Below are 13,856 nucleotides of genomic sequence, written 5' to 3'. Positions count from 1 at the left end.
ATATATAGCTAGATGGCATGGATTCCTATGGCAGATGAGTAGGCCTAGTTCCTCAGTAGACCTCCCCTTGACTGTCAGGCTTTCAACATTCATTTTAGGATGCCTGAGAAGGAAGCTGGCAGTTTCTGGCTCACCCTAGACGTTTACTCTGGGAGAACTATAACCATTTAGAAGTTTTAGTTCTTTCCACACATTTCTTTCAATCTCTTTACATAATAGACCTTGGTTTTTAGCTTGGGAATAAGTGTCATCACTGCATGCAAGGAGAGGATGTGCCAACTCGTGTAACTGTTTAGAAGGAAACCCTTCAATTCATCACCTTGATGTCTGCCTCATTTTCTACTTCCACTCTTGATACCTGTTGACTTTGAGCTTAAAATCTTTCTGGAAACTCTGCTTAAAGAATAGTTTCCACCTCTGTTCCAGCCTTCTCCTGAGCATGTCCTGGGCTTAGCTGCCACCACTCTGGCTTATCATCAGTATGATCCTGGAGAATTATGTCAAATCTCTGGTCAACTACTTCTTCTCATTCCCTCTTGTATTTATTTACTGCCATTAAGGTGGAGGGATGAGGTGGAGAAACATATGCTCAACTCACCAACTTGAACAAGAACTCAAACTTAGGTCTTTTGACCAGTCTCCTTACCCTTATACCTAAGATAGGGACATCATATTCAGTTATTTTACTTATTAGGTGTGTGTCCTTAGGTATGCTATTTCACTTCTTTGTGTCCCAAATTTCTCAACTATTATTTAGGAGAATGATATTGACCATATATAGTTGTAATATAAATTGGGGAGAATAATATCAGTCACATAACAGTTCAGTGAGCATGTTTTAAGGGTGTATAGCATAATGTGTGACACACAATGAGTACCCAATAAATGATAACTTAAAACATAGGGTTCTAAGCATACAAGTACATCCTATATTTAGTTCGTATCTTGGGTATCTAACCAAAGTACTTTAATTTAAATTCCAATGGGAACATTTTAAATTTACTTTATAGCCTTGCTTACTCTTATTATTTCTAAATCAGAAGAATTCATTGGCACAAGCTATATATCTTTCTCTGAAAAGCTACTATGAATGGCTAACTTGTACCTTTTGTAAAAAATATTAGGGTCTACAAAGAAGTCATTTAGAATAAAAAACTGTGCAGATTATCAGATGGGTAATTTCACTTGAAGAGCTATATGAATAAGAACCAACAGAAAAAAGAAATTTAATGATTTTAAAAATTACTAACAAAAAAGATTATTTTCACTTAGCTATTGTAGCCAAGCATAACTGACTTGTTTAATGAAATCACCAGGAAACTCAAGGTAGGAAATCGTTATATTTTAAGACAGATTAGTGTCCACATTAGACATTTATTTTCTCTGACAGAATATACTTTCTTCTTATTTTTTCTCCCCTAGCAATTAAAAAAAGTATATCTTTGGACATATTATATAACTTTTCTGAACCTTATTTTCCTCATCTATAAATCAAGAAAAGTACTTGCTCTTTTATAGAAGTGTTATTTGAATAAAATGAGTCAAGACAGGTGATCTCTTTGTAGTGGGTTCCCTGACAAGGGATTTTCCACCCCATTTAGAAATGGTCATATTCAAAGAGGTGATATAAAGAACACTGTGGATGTGTTTGATAAAATAAACTGTCCTCTCTTCATTTAAAATTGAAATAGAATGTACCTCAAAATTATTGCAGTGAAGGAAAACCATAAAATGAGACATTAGTCAGCTACTTTTGCAAAAGCAGCAAACTCAAAATATATTTTTCAAGGGGACAATCATCTATTATCAAACTTTAAACCCTAGCACTTTTAAGATATGTGCTGCACTTAACTTTGAAAAAGGATCACCTCCAAAAGCCCCAAAGATTGTACACTTGTGGATGGAGAACTGATGTTCTGATTGACCTTACTTCATATTTATTGGTTCTCTCTCTTTTTTTAAATCAAACTTGAGTTATTTTCCCCACACAAAATACATAGATCTTCCCAAGGAAGGTGTGACCTGATTGCCAAAATGCCTTCCAAGAACAAGAAGCCAGACAGAGGAAGACATTTGTCACTACGTAAAGCTTTGGCAAGCTTCTCTGGACATGGCAGCTGCAAAGTAATGTGGGAGAACATTTTCTTGCTTTAAGACAGACTGTTGTCAAATTCTTCAAGATAATCTAGAGGGAATCAGACTGTGTTCTTGGTTCTCCTGTACTTCTTGTAGTCACGGGTTGAGCTAAATGGTAGAGATGTTTTTGTGAGCAGTGTTTTCTGAGGATGAGAGGCCCCAAGTGAGGAAGTTACCCAAAGATGACTGAAACATGAATCTAGAGTCTTCTACAGTTATAAGGAAACAGAAAGGAAATCGCTCTTCATCCCTTAAAAAAAAAAAGTTTTGGGCTTCCCTGGTGGCGCAGTGGTTGAGAATCTGCCTGCCAATGCAGGGGACACGGGTTCGAGCCCTGGTCTGGGAAGATCCCACATGCCGCGGAGCAACTAGGCCCGTGAGCCACAACTACTGAGCCTGCGTGTCTGGAGCCTGTGCTCCGCAACAAGAGAGGCCGCGATAGTGAGAGGCCCGCGCACCGCGATGAAGAGTGGCCCCCGCTTGCCGCAACTAGAGAAAGCCCTCGCACAGAAACAAAGACCCAACACAGCCAAAAAAAAAAAAAAAAGTTTCTTTTCCTTGATCCCACCCCACTAGCAACTAACCTGTGAAGCGTGCTCTTCTGTTCATGTGCTATTTGTGTGCAAATCATTTTAGTTAAATAATTGCTATATTTCTCATTATTCTGCTTACTTTTTATTTATACAATTCTGCTTTAAGAATCTCTTCCTGCTGCTATGTATACAACCAGTCCATTTCCCTACTGATGCCTAGGACTCTACTGCTAAATAGCATGTAGAAATTGTCCAGTTCTAGGGATGGACACCCAGATTGTCTTCAGTTCCTTGCCATTACAATGACACTGTGGTAAGCTTATACGCCCCTTTACGGACCTGCCTGAGAATTTTCTTGAAAGATAAACTGAATTGCAGGATTTCTGGGTCACAGGGAGGGGTAAATGTCATTTTACAAAATATTGCAAGATTGCTCTCTAGACAGGCTGCATCAGTCTACATATCCACCAGCAGGGCAGAGGGGCTCCTATAGCCTCACTTTCCTGCCAACACTTGGCATCATACAGCTTTCTAATTTTTTGCCATTTTAATGAATGTAAAGTGATATCTCACTATTGTTTTACTTTGCATTTCTCTGACTACTAATTAGCTTAAGCATCTCTTCATGTGCGTGTAAGCCTGTTGGGTTTACTTTTCTGTAAACTGCTTGTTTACAGCCTTTGCCCATTTCCTATTGTGATTCTTATATTTCTGTTACGCTGCAAGAGATCCTGGTGTATTCTAGATATTATTTCCTTGTCAATTTTAGACACTGCAATATCACCCAATCTGTCATCTTTCAGGTAACTTTGTCCATAATATCTCCCCTTGAATGGAATTTTTAAAAATTTCTGATGTTACTTACTTAGTCAAAATTTTGCCTTACAGTTTATGCTTTTGGGTTTCATTTTAAGAAGTCTTTCAATGCTTTGCCACAAAAATATTCTCCTATAATCAACTACTACCATTAAAGTTTTACCTTTCACAGTCAGGTCTTTAACATTGGGAGTTCACCTTTGTATATGGTATTGGGTAGGGATGCAGTTATTATTTTTATCCATTTAGTGAGCCAGGTTCCCAACATTATCAGCCTTTATCATACAAATAAGTGCCTTATATGCATGTGTATGTCTCTGAGCTCTCTGTTTTGTTCCACTGTTTCCCATGTCTGTTTTCTGGTCAATACTATTATGTTTCATTGTTGTGGTTGGGTAGTATGTCTCAATATTTGCTTAGGCAAAGCCTACCTCTTTCCCCTTTTCACAGCTGACTTTTAATTTTCTACTTAAAGTAAGCTATCAAGTTTCTAAAAAAAATCTATATAGAATTTTGATTGGTTCTGCATTAAATTTATAGCTCCATTTGATGAGAATTGACATTTTTAATACACTAAATTATTCCCTTTCAGAGCATGTGATGTCTCTCCATTTATTCAGATCATCTGTTTTGTCCTTCAATAGAGCTTCAAAATTTCTCCATAAAGGTTTTGTGTATTCTTGATTAAGTTAACTTCTAGAGAATTTATGGGTTCTGTTGCTATTTTAAATGGCATCTTTTTAGTTATAATTTTTGTTGGAGATTGTTGGTGTAGAGAAATGCTATTGATTTTTGTACATTGATCTGGTATCCATCAATCCTGCTGAACTTTCTTATTGTTCTCATATTTGTCTGTTGATTTTATTGCTAAACAGTCATATCATCTACAAATAATGAGTTTAATCTCTTCTATTCTGATCTTTATATCTCATTTCTTTTTTTTTCTTATAGAATTAGTTGTGACTTTCAGTAACTATGTTATACGGCATCAGTGATAGTAAACATTTTTGACTTAAAGGGAACATCTTAAAGAAGAAGTTCTTCCTTTAAGTATAGGGTTGATAGAGGCAAGTTTTACCAAGTTAAGAGTATCCTTCAATTTCTAGTATACCATTAAAAAAAATTAGGTGTTGGAACTTTTTAAAATGCCTTTTTACATTGATTAAAACAATCATATAATTTTTCTCATTTCTTCTATTATTGCTGAATTTCAGTGATATACTTTCTGAGGTTAAAACATCCTTTTATTCTTGAGATATACTCCAGTGGATCATAATGTATAATTATTTTAATATATTTTAATATTTGCTTAGCCAAGATTTCCTTTAGGATTCTTGGATCTTTATGCAAAGTTAAAATGGGACCTTTTTTTTTTTATATTGTCCTCATGTGGCTTGGAATCAAAATCATATAAAATAAATTGGATAATTTTGGGTTTTATTGGTTTTAAGAACTTGTAAAAATAAAAGAACTTTTCCTTAAAAGTTTGGTAGAATTCATATACAAAACCATGTTTGTAGGCCTGAAGCTTTTCTGGGAAGTGAATGATTTAAAACTCTCTATGCTTATGGTTGTATTCAAGTTTTACATTCCCTTTGTGGCAAATTTGGCATTGTATATTTTCTATCAATTTATCCATTTTTTTCATTTCCTCTAGTTTTTAAAAGTTTGTTACAAAATAATCATATATTTTTTAAAAATAATAATAGCTTTTTAAAACATTCCTTTGTGTCTATTCATTCTGTGTATTGTTTATTTGCCTATTTCCTGTTTATTTGCATATTTTCTCTTTAATTCTTGAGTCTCCCTTATTTATCTTTTCAAAGAAATTTAGTTTTTTTATAACTAAAAATTTTTAAACTATTTTGAAATACTTTCAGACTTTCAGAAGATTAGCAAAGACAATACAGAAAGTTCCCATATACCCTTCACCCAGCTTCCTATAACATTAACATCTTACATAAAATTATTAAAACTAAGAAACTAATATTAGTACAACACTGTTAACTAAGCTACAGATTTTAATCAGATTTCCTCAGTTTTTCCACTAATGCTCTGTTTCTCTTCCAGGATCCAAAATAGGATACCATATCTTATAGGCTGAATTATGTTTCCCCAAAATTCGTATGTGGAAGTCCTAACCCTCAGTACCTCAGAATGTGACAGTATTTTGAGACAGTATCTTTAAAGAGGTAATTAAGTTAAAATGAGGTCATTAAGATAGACCCTAATCCAATATGACTTGGGTCTTCATAAGAAGAAATTAGGGCACAGGAACACACAAAGGGAAGACCATGTGAAGACAGAGAGAAGATGGCCATCTACAAGCCAAGGAGAGAGGTCTCAGAAGAAACCAACCCTACCGATGCCTTGACCTTGGACTTCTAGATTCCAGAATTATGAGAAAATACGTTTCTGTTGTTTAAACCACCCAGTCTGGGTACTTTGTTATGGCAGCCCTAGCAAACTAATGTATCATTTGTTTTTCATATTTCCTTAGTCTCCTCCAATCTGTGACAGTCTCTCAGTCTTTCCTTGCCTTTAAACAATACTCTCTTATGTTATCAACTATCAGTTGGCACTTTTGAAGAGTGCTGCTAAGGTATTTTGTTGAATATCCCTCTATTTGGATTTGTCTGATGCTTTCTCATGATAAGACTGAGGTTATGGACTTTTGGGAAGAATACAATAGAGGGGAAAAGCTCTTCTCATTGCATCATACCACAGAGTACATAGTATTGATATGTCTTATTACTGGTGATGTTAACCGTGGTCACTTGGTTAGTGGGGTGTTTGCCAGGTTTCTCCACTCTAAAGTTATTATTTTTCCCTTTCCGTACTTTATTCTAAGTGAATCACTAAGTTAAGCTCACACTCAAGGGAAGGTGAATTCACTTCCTCCTGGAGCGAGGAGTATCAAAGAATTTTGGACATATGTTAAAACCACTACAGTAATGAATAAATGTTTTGGGGGAGATGCTTTGAGCTTATTCAAATATCCTGTTTCTTCTTAATGTTTTTCCCACTAATTTTAGGATTTATCAGCAGGTCTTGCCTGCAACAATTATTAATGTGGTATTCTAATGATGATTTTCTATTTCCCTCATTCCTTCTAAATGTATAAGCTGGAATTCTTTTGTAACAAAGAGTTCTGTCTTCTTCCTCATTTATTAACTTAATCATTTATTCATATGAGTATGGACTTATGAATATTTATTTTGGGGGTTGAATCAGATATTATTATTTATTTCATTGCTCAAACTACTCCAGCTTCCACAATTGGGAACTCTTTTAAGCTGGCTTGTGTGTCTTTTTGACATGCCCTTGTTCTTATTTTCTGAAAATGATGCTTTAAGTGTATCTTGCATTTTCCCTGCCACAGCCCTAGGTTCATTCATTTCTCTAACCCTTGTTCCAGAATTTTTTTTTACTTGTAGTGTATTCACTGCCATTCAAATCTAAGTATTCATTAATTTTCTTTTTCAACCTAAGGGTTATTTAGGAATTTGTTTTAATTTTCCAAACATGTGAGATGTATTTAAGCTATTCTTTTAAGAAACTTAATTTATAATTTAATGCATTATGACTAAAGGACATAGTGTGTATGACACTGATCCTTTGGAATCTGAGGTTCCCTTTGAAATATTATCTCTGGTTTATTTTTGGTAAATATTCAGTAAATATTCTGTGCATGTGAAAACAAAAAGTGAATTATTTGTCACATGAAGACTCTATATATGCCTAAATAGCTTAAGTCTACTAATTGTACTGCTGAGATATTTGCTAATTGCTTCTTTCTGTTCAATCTATCAGTTTCTCAGAGGTATGTCAGAATTTCCAACTACAATTATTTCTTTCTTATGTCAATTGTTGATAAGTTTACACACATACACACAAGCACACACACGTGCCCTTGGCAGCATAGATGCCCTTGGTAGCTATGTCCTCTAAATCCACTGTTTCTTTTCCGCATATACAGTGTCTATATTGGTTAGACGTTCCAGTTACCTATTTCTGCATAACAAATTACTGAAAAACCTAGGGACTTTTTAAAACAAGCATTTTTCTCACAGTTCTGTGAATCACAGATCTGGGAAGGGCTTGGCTGAGTGGTTCGTTTCTAGTGTATGCAGTGTCAGCTGGCATGGCCGGGGCTGGAAGACCCACTTCTAAGGTGGCTTCTTCATTCATATATCTGGCAACTGGGCTGAGAAGTTTGGAATAGCTGGGGGATGCATGGGCACCGCTCAGTAAACTCTCTTTCCACATTTACTCCACCTGGCACCTTGCGTTTACTTTCAGCAGGGTAATAGGGTAGTAGGGCTTCTTATCTGCAGAATACACTTACTCCTCTCAAGTCTCCCACCCCCAAAGTCTTATCTCACTGTGATATTGTCTTGAAGTCAGGACTTAGCCAACTGAATGAGACCCAGGTGAGTATGAGTGTTATGTGTATAGTTCAAGTATAGTATCTCTCAATTTAAAGACCTGTAAAGAAACATTATCCGTCCCCTGCCCCCAGTATCCCTGAAACATCCACATGTGATAAAGAGATAGGACAATTACAATAACACTTCAGTTAAAAAAGCAGGAGAACAGGATACACATAGCAGTTACTAGTCTATGGCAATTCTGAAATTCATTTCAACACATATTGCCAATTTCCTGATTAGGACCAGTCCTACTCCCCGGGAAAATTCTCTGAAGGTCCTGGCTTTACCCTCTGGGCTCTTGATTCTGTCCTCTGAGCTACCCTTCCTTTTCCCTAAGAAACTGACTATATTTGCAATTGAGTGGCCTTCTCAGCCTGCTTCTTGCCCATAGAAGGGTGGGGGTGGGGAAAGTGTCTTTTAAAATTTTGCACTATCTCTTTTCTTTTTAATTCAAGATGACAGTGCTCTTACCTATGCTATTCGTTGAAAAACGTAGGTTTCCTATGAATCTTACTGGGTTTCATTCTATTAGACAGAAGTCACGTTTACAAATCTCTTTAAGACAGGAAGTTTTTTATCTTGGGTCCTGTGGTTACTGTGCAATAAAGCCTTGAGGGGCTTCCCTGGTGGTGCAGTGGTTGAGAATCCACCTGCCAATGCAGGGCACACGGGTTCGAGCCCTGGTCTGGGAAGATCCCACATGCCGCGGAGCAACTAGGCCCGTGAGCCACAACTACTGAGCCTGTGCGTCTGGAGCCTGTGCTCCACAACAAGAGAGGCCGCGATAGTGAGAGGCCTGCGCACCGCGATGAAGAGTGGCCCCCGCTTGCCACAACTAGAGAAAGCCCTCGCACAGAAATGAAGACCCAACACAGCCAAAAATAAATAAATAAATAAATAAAATTTAAATAAATAAATAAATAAATAAAGCCTTGAGAATCTTAGAATCCCCATTGTTTAACAGTGAGGGTCTATGAGGCATACCCATAAGACCATCAGAAGTCCTTTAGTCTAGCTGAGAGCCTCTATGAAACACTGCCTTAGACCTTTCTTAAGTCTTAACAAAGGATTTTCCAGACCCACCCTGAGGTGGTTCTTTGCTCTGAAGCCATTTCATATTCTGAGAATCTTTTGCTAGAATAAACAGGGGATGTGCAACAGTTTTATTTCCAAATCCTGACTCTTTAATATTTCCTCTAAATTTCACCCCAAAACTAAGCAACTCCACAACAGCATTATTCACAATACCCAAAAGATGGAAGCAACTCAGTGTCTATCAATAAATGAATGAATAAACAAAATACAGTATATACATACAATGCAATATTATTCCATTAAAAAGGAAGGAAATTCTGACACGCTACAACATGGATGAAACCTGAGGACATTATACAAAGTGAAATAAGCCAGCCACAAAAAAGACACGTATTGTATGATTCCACTCATGAGATGTCTAAAGCCGTCAAATACTTAGAGACAGAAGTTAGAATTGTGGTTCGAATATAGGGGCTGGGCAGAGGAGGGGGATGGGAAATTGTTGTTTAATGGGTATAGAGTTGTAGTTTTGCAAGATGAAAAGAAGTCTGGAGATTGACTGCATAACAATATGAAGTACTTAACACTACTAAACTGTACATTTAAAAATGGTTAAGATGGTAAATTTTGTTATATATATTTTACCACAATTAAAAAATTTAAAAAGCCAAAAACAAAACAAGACTAAGCAACTCTTACTTTAGTTCATGCTTTTCTCTTTGTATTCTATCACAGTCAGCTAGAAAAAGCCAGGTAGTATTCTCTGCATTTTACCTAGAAACTTCCTTAGACATATCCACAAGTTCATTGGTTTACAGGTGACAGTGTTGCCAAACTTTCCAACTATTATGTACCAAAGGTTGCTTTTTCTTCTGTCTCCAGTATCATTTCTACACTGTCCTTTAAGACTCACCAACATATTCCCACTTTTATTAACCATTTCTTTGAGGCCCTTCTAGCTTCTGCCTCTGCCCGGGCCCAAAGCCAGTGCCATACGTTTTAGGCTTCTGTTATGTAAGCAACCCCCTGCTGGGCACCAGGTCCTGTTCTGGTCATCTATTGTTTGGAGGAAATGACTGATGGCAGCTGGTCTAACAGCATCTGTTTTTATCAACTCTTTATTTTGGTAGAACTTCTGCCCTGATTCCCCATCAAAATTGACTAATTGGTTGTTACTGTCAGTTTCTGTAGTGATGAAGAAGGAAAATTATGGCCCAAGGTAACATGGTGAAGAAACAAAAGGAGAATTTCAAAACGTTCCTTCAACATACCCAGTTTTTCTTTCCATTCATTCACCCATAGCAGTCCATGATAGTTTTCTGTTTCCTTGGGTTTTCGCATGGGCACGTGCTCTCTCTCTCTCTGGTCATGGTTATTTTAGCTACTATTCACATCTCTCTAGCATCTGCAATTTTTCAAGGTTAATTTTGGGGGGTGGGTGCTGATTTAGGAGCTGAGGGAAAATATTACAAAGACATGGGCTATGGAAATTTTAGTCCGGTGGGAAAAACAGATCACTAAAAATCCAATATTATAATAAAAGGTGCTAATGATATGAAGAAGGTAAGCACAGTGTATTGTGGGGAGAATAGAGAAGCAGTTTCTAAATGAGACTTGGAGTTCACAGAAAGCTTTAAAAAGGAGCCAGGTAGGAGCTTTGATAGGTAAAGCACAACTGAGGCAAAGGAACTTCAGATATAAAGGTATCTATAAAAGAATGATTTTTTGAGATAGCATGAATTATTTAGGACCCCACATGTAATTCTGAATTGTCGGGAACAAAGAATGTATGCAAGTGAGTGGGTGGAGAAGTTAGAAGTAGGAGGGGCCTGAATATAATGTTATACCAAGGAGCTTGGATTTCATTCTTCAAGAGAGTGGGAAATATTGATTTTAAGCAGGGAATTGTGAGGATCATATTTACAAGTTTCAAAGGTTAAACAGACAGCAGTGTTTCATGCTTAAGCTCTACGGCCCCTTGCTTGCATGGGAATTTTCTAAAGCCCTGGAATAGGCACTAACAACGAATTTTGTTGTCAATTGTTTTTTGTAAAATTTGCAAAAGGAAGATATAATTGAATAGTCTCTTTCTACTATAACTTGCCTCCATTACATTTTCCCTAGGCTGTGGGCATTACTGGAAATTGGTTAAGGGGAAGTTCTCGATTATTTAGTAATATATATTAAAGTAGTCTGTAGTCACTTCTGTCTATAGCTAAGTTCTGGTATAGAAATGCCTTCTGGTAATGATCTTACTACCCAACCAGCACTTATAACACAAGCATGTAGGGCCAAAGGTCATATTGTGATAAAAATGTACATTCACATTTGTTTTTGTTTCTTAAAGAAGTTTTATATAGTTTTGTAAAGTTTTATAAAGTTTTGTATTTGTTTCTTAAAGAAGGACCCTAAACCGTATAAACGTGAGGGCCTACAAACCGAGATCTTCACCTGGAGCAATGCCAGACAGGACCAAATTAGTAAACTATTATAAAAACTTTTTAGCTCTCTGAGAGATGAAGACCTGAACCAGGCGGAAATAGCAGAAATGAAGAAGGGTCACGGTGCATGCAGGGAGTAGAATCTATGGAACTTGACAATTGTTTTGATTTGGGGGGTGAGTTTCAGAACAAACTGTAAGGACGGAAGCCCATTCATGGGGAGAGAACGTCAGGGAAATTCCAAATTTAGTTGGAGGATGAATCCTGTTTGGGGCTTTTGCTGCCTTTCAGGAGTCAGAAAGAGAAGTGGAGGAAAATGCTAATCTGCGGCTCAGCTAAGCACCCAGAGGTTTGGGGGATGTTATTTGCTATATTTTCCATTCTCTGGACGCCACTTACCAGGCTCTTCTTGGCCCTCGTCTTCCGGTCCTCAAGCCACCACACGTTAGCCACTTGCGCGCCCTCAGAGTTTCCCGGCGGTGCCCGCTCACCGGATGTGGGAGAAGCACTTCCGCCCCAGAGGGGCTCGCTCAGGAGACGCAGGGCGCAGGCGCGGCGGGGGCCTGCGCAGGCGCAACGGGGGCCTCCGCAGGCCCAAGTTCTGCCGGCGCGTGTGAGTCGGCGTTTGAGTGCGTGGCTGTGGCTGAATGCTTTTCCCAAACCGAGAGAGCTGTTCTCTTTCAGCTTAATGCCCCAGGCCTCCATTTCCCCACCCCCCACAGAAAGTCACGGCGCCTCCCCAAGGGCTTTGTAGGTCTCCAGGCACCGAGGCCCAGGCGCTACTGAAGAAGAGTCAGCGCTGATTTCCCAGCTGCTAAACGCACGGCTCATTACCTTTGGTAGGTTTTTAAAAAAATTTATTTATTGTATTTATTTATTTTTAGCTGTGTTGGGTCTTCGTTGCTGCGCACTGTCTTTCTCTAGTTGCGGTGAGCGGGGGCTACTCTTCGTTGCGGTGCGTGGGCTTCTCATTGGGGTGGCCTCTCCTGTTGGGGAGCACGGACTCCAGGCACGTGGGCTTAAGTAGTTGTGGCCCGCGGGCTCTAGAGCGCAGGCTCAGTAGTTGTGGCTCACGGGCCTAGTTGCTCTGCGGCATGTGGGGTCTTCCCGGACCAGGGCCCGAACCCGTGTTTCCTGCATTGGCAGGCGGATTCTTAACCACTGCACCACCAGGGAAGGCCTCCTTTGGAGGTTTTACTCTGAGCCCAGAGAGCTTCATGAGCTGAGTTGCAAGTCTGCTGTGACCTTTTGTTTCCTGTATAGGAACCTGGAAATAAGGGGGGAAATTCTCAGCCATTAAGATACCAATTTCTTTTTTTTCTTTTTTTTAAAATTGTGTTGGGTGTGATAATGGTATTGTGGTATGTAGGAGAATGACTTTTTTAAAAAATTAATTAATTAATTATTTTTGGCTGTGTTGGGTCTTCGTTTCTGTGCGAGGGCTTTCTCTAGTTGCGGCAAGCGGGGGCCTCTCACTATCGCAGCCTTTCTTGTTGTGGAGCACAGGCTCCAGACGCGCAGGCTCAGTAGTTGTGGCTCACGGGCCTAGTTGCTCCGCGGCATGTGGGATCTTCCCAGACCAGGGCTCGAACCCGTGTCCCCTGCATTAGCAGGCAGATTCTCAACCACTGCGCCACCAGGGAAGCCCAAGATACCAATTTCTTAAGCCAGGTTTCTCAGGCAAGGAACCAGAGTAATTGCATCCTCCTGGAGTCCCAAATTAACCCGTGTCCCTGAGCCAGCTCTGGAGGATTTTGAGATTTCCACTATCTTGCGCTAAAGGGTAGCAAGATAGTGGAGGAAAACTTGACCTTATTATTACTAACGATTGTGGAACAAACAGAAATACATATTTTTATTAGTTTCCTACTTACATTCTTAATAAGCCGTTCAGGTATACCAAAATGTAGCGGACGGTGGTAGTCCAGTGCGAAATTTTATGTCACTGAGGAAGATGGCTGGTAACTTAGAGTATGAATACGAATCTACTGTGATTATTTGTACCTTGTACCATTGACTTAGAAATCTTACTTCAGTGAGGCGTATCCTGACCACCCTTTAAAAAAAGTTTAACCTACCCTCTACTCTCAGCCATCCTTCTTACCTCCTTGAAGGTGTTTTTTTGTTTTGTTTCTGTTTTCTCCATTGCACTTTTTAGTTTGTAATACGAAGTGTAATTTACTTATTTATCATAGCCCTGGTTTATTATTTGTCTGTCCCACACTAGAGTTAAGCTCCATGAAGGCAGGAACTGTTTTTTTCCTGCTTACTAGTGTATTTCAGAGACCTAGAACAATTTTGGCTCATAGGAGGTGCTCAATAAGTAATTTATTGAATGAATGAAAAACTGGATATGTTATTTTCCAAAGACCATAAGTAGAGCCCAGAGTGAGCTTGCCCTGATTGCCATGACCTATATGGAACACAGTTTTTATTTATTTATTTATTTATTTATGGCTGTG

General features: G+C 38.5%; 1 protein-coding gene across 1 annotated transcript in view; it reads left to right on the top strand.

Annotated features, from left to right (window-relative positions):
- The window catches only part of GPR158 (G protein-coupled receptor 158), a 344,117-nt gene that overhangs the window by 16,907 nt on the left and 313,354 nt on the right, over nucleotides 1-13,856 (top strand). The window lies entirely within an intron of this gene.

The sequence above is a fragment of the Balaenoptera acutorostrata genome, chromosome 3 (genome assembly GCF_949987535.1).
Source record: "Balaenoptera acutorostrata chromosome 3, mBalAcu1.1, whole genome shotgun sequence".
In the NCBI taxonomy this organism is placed as follows: domain Eukaryota; kingdom Metazoa; phylum Chordata; class Mammalia; order Artiodactyla; family Balaenopteridae; genus Balaenoptera; species Balaenoptera acutorostrata.
Note: the sequence above shows the minus strand (reverse complement) of the source record. Positions and strands in the feature narration are given on the sequence as shown.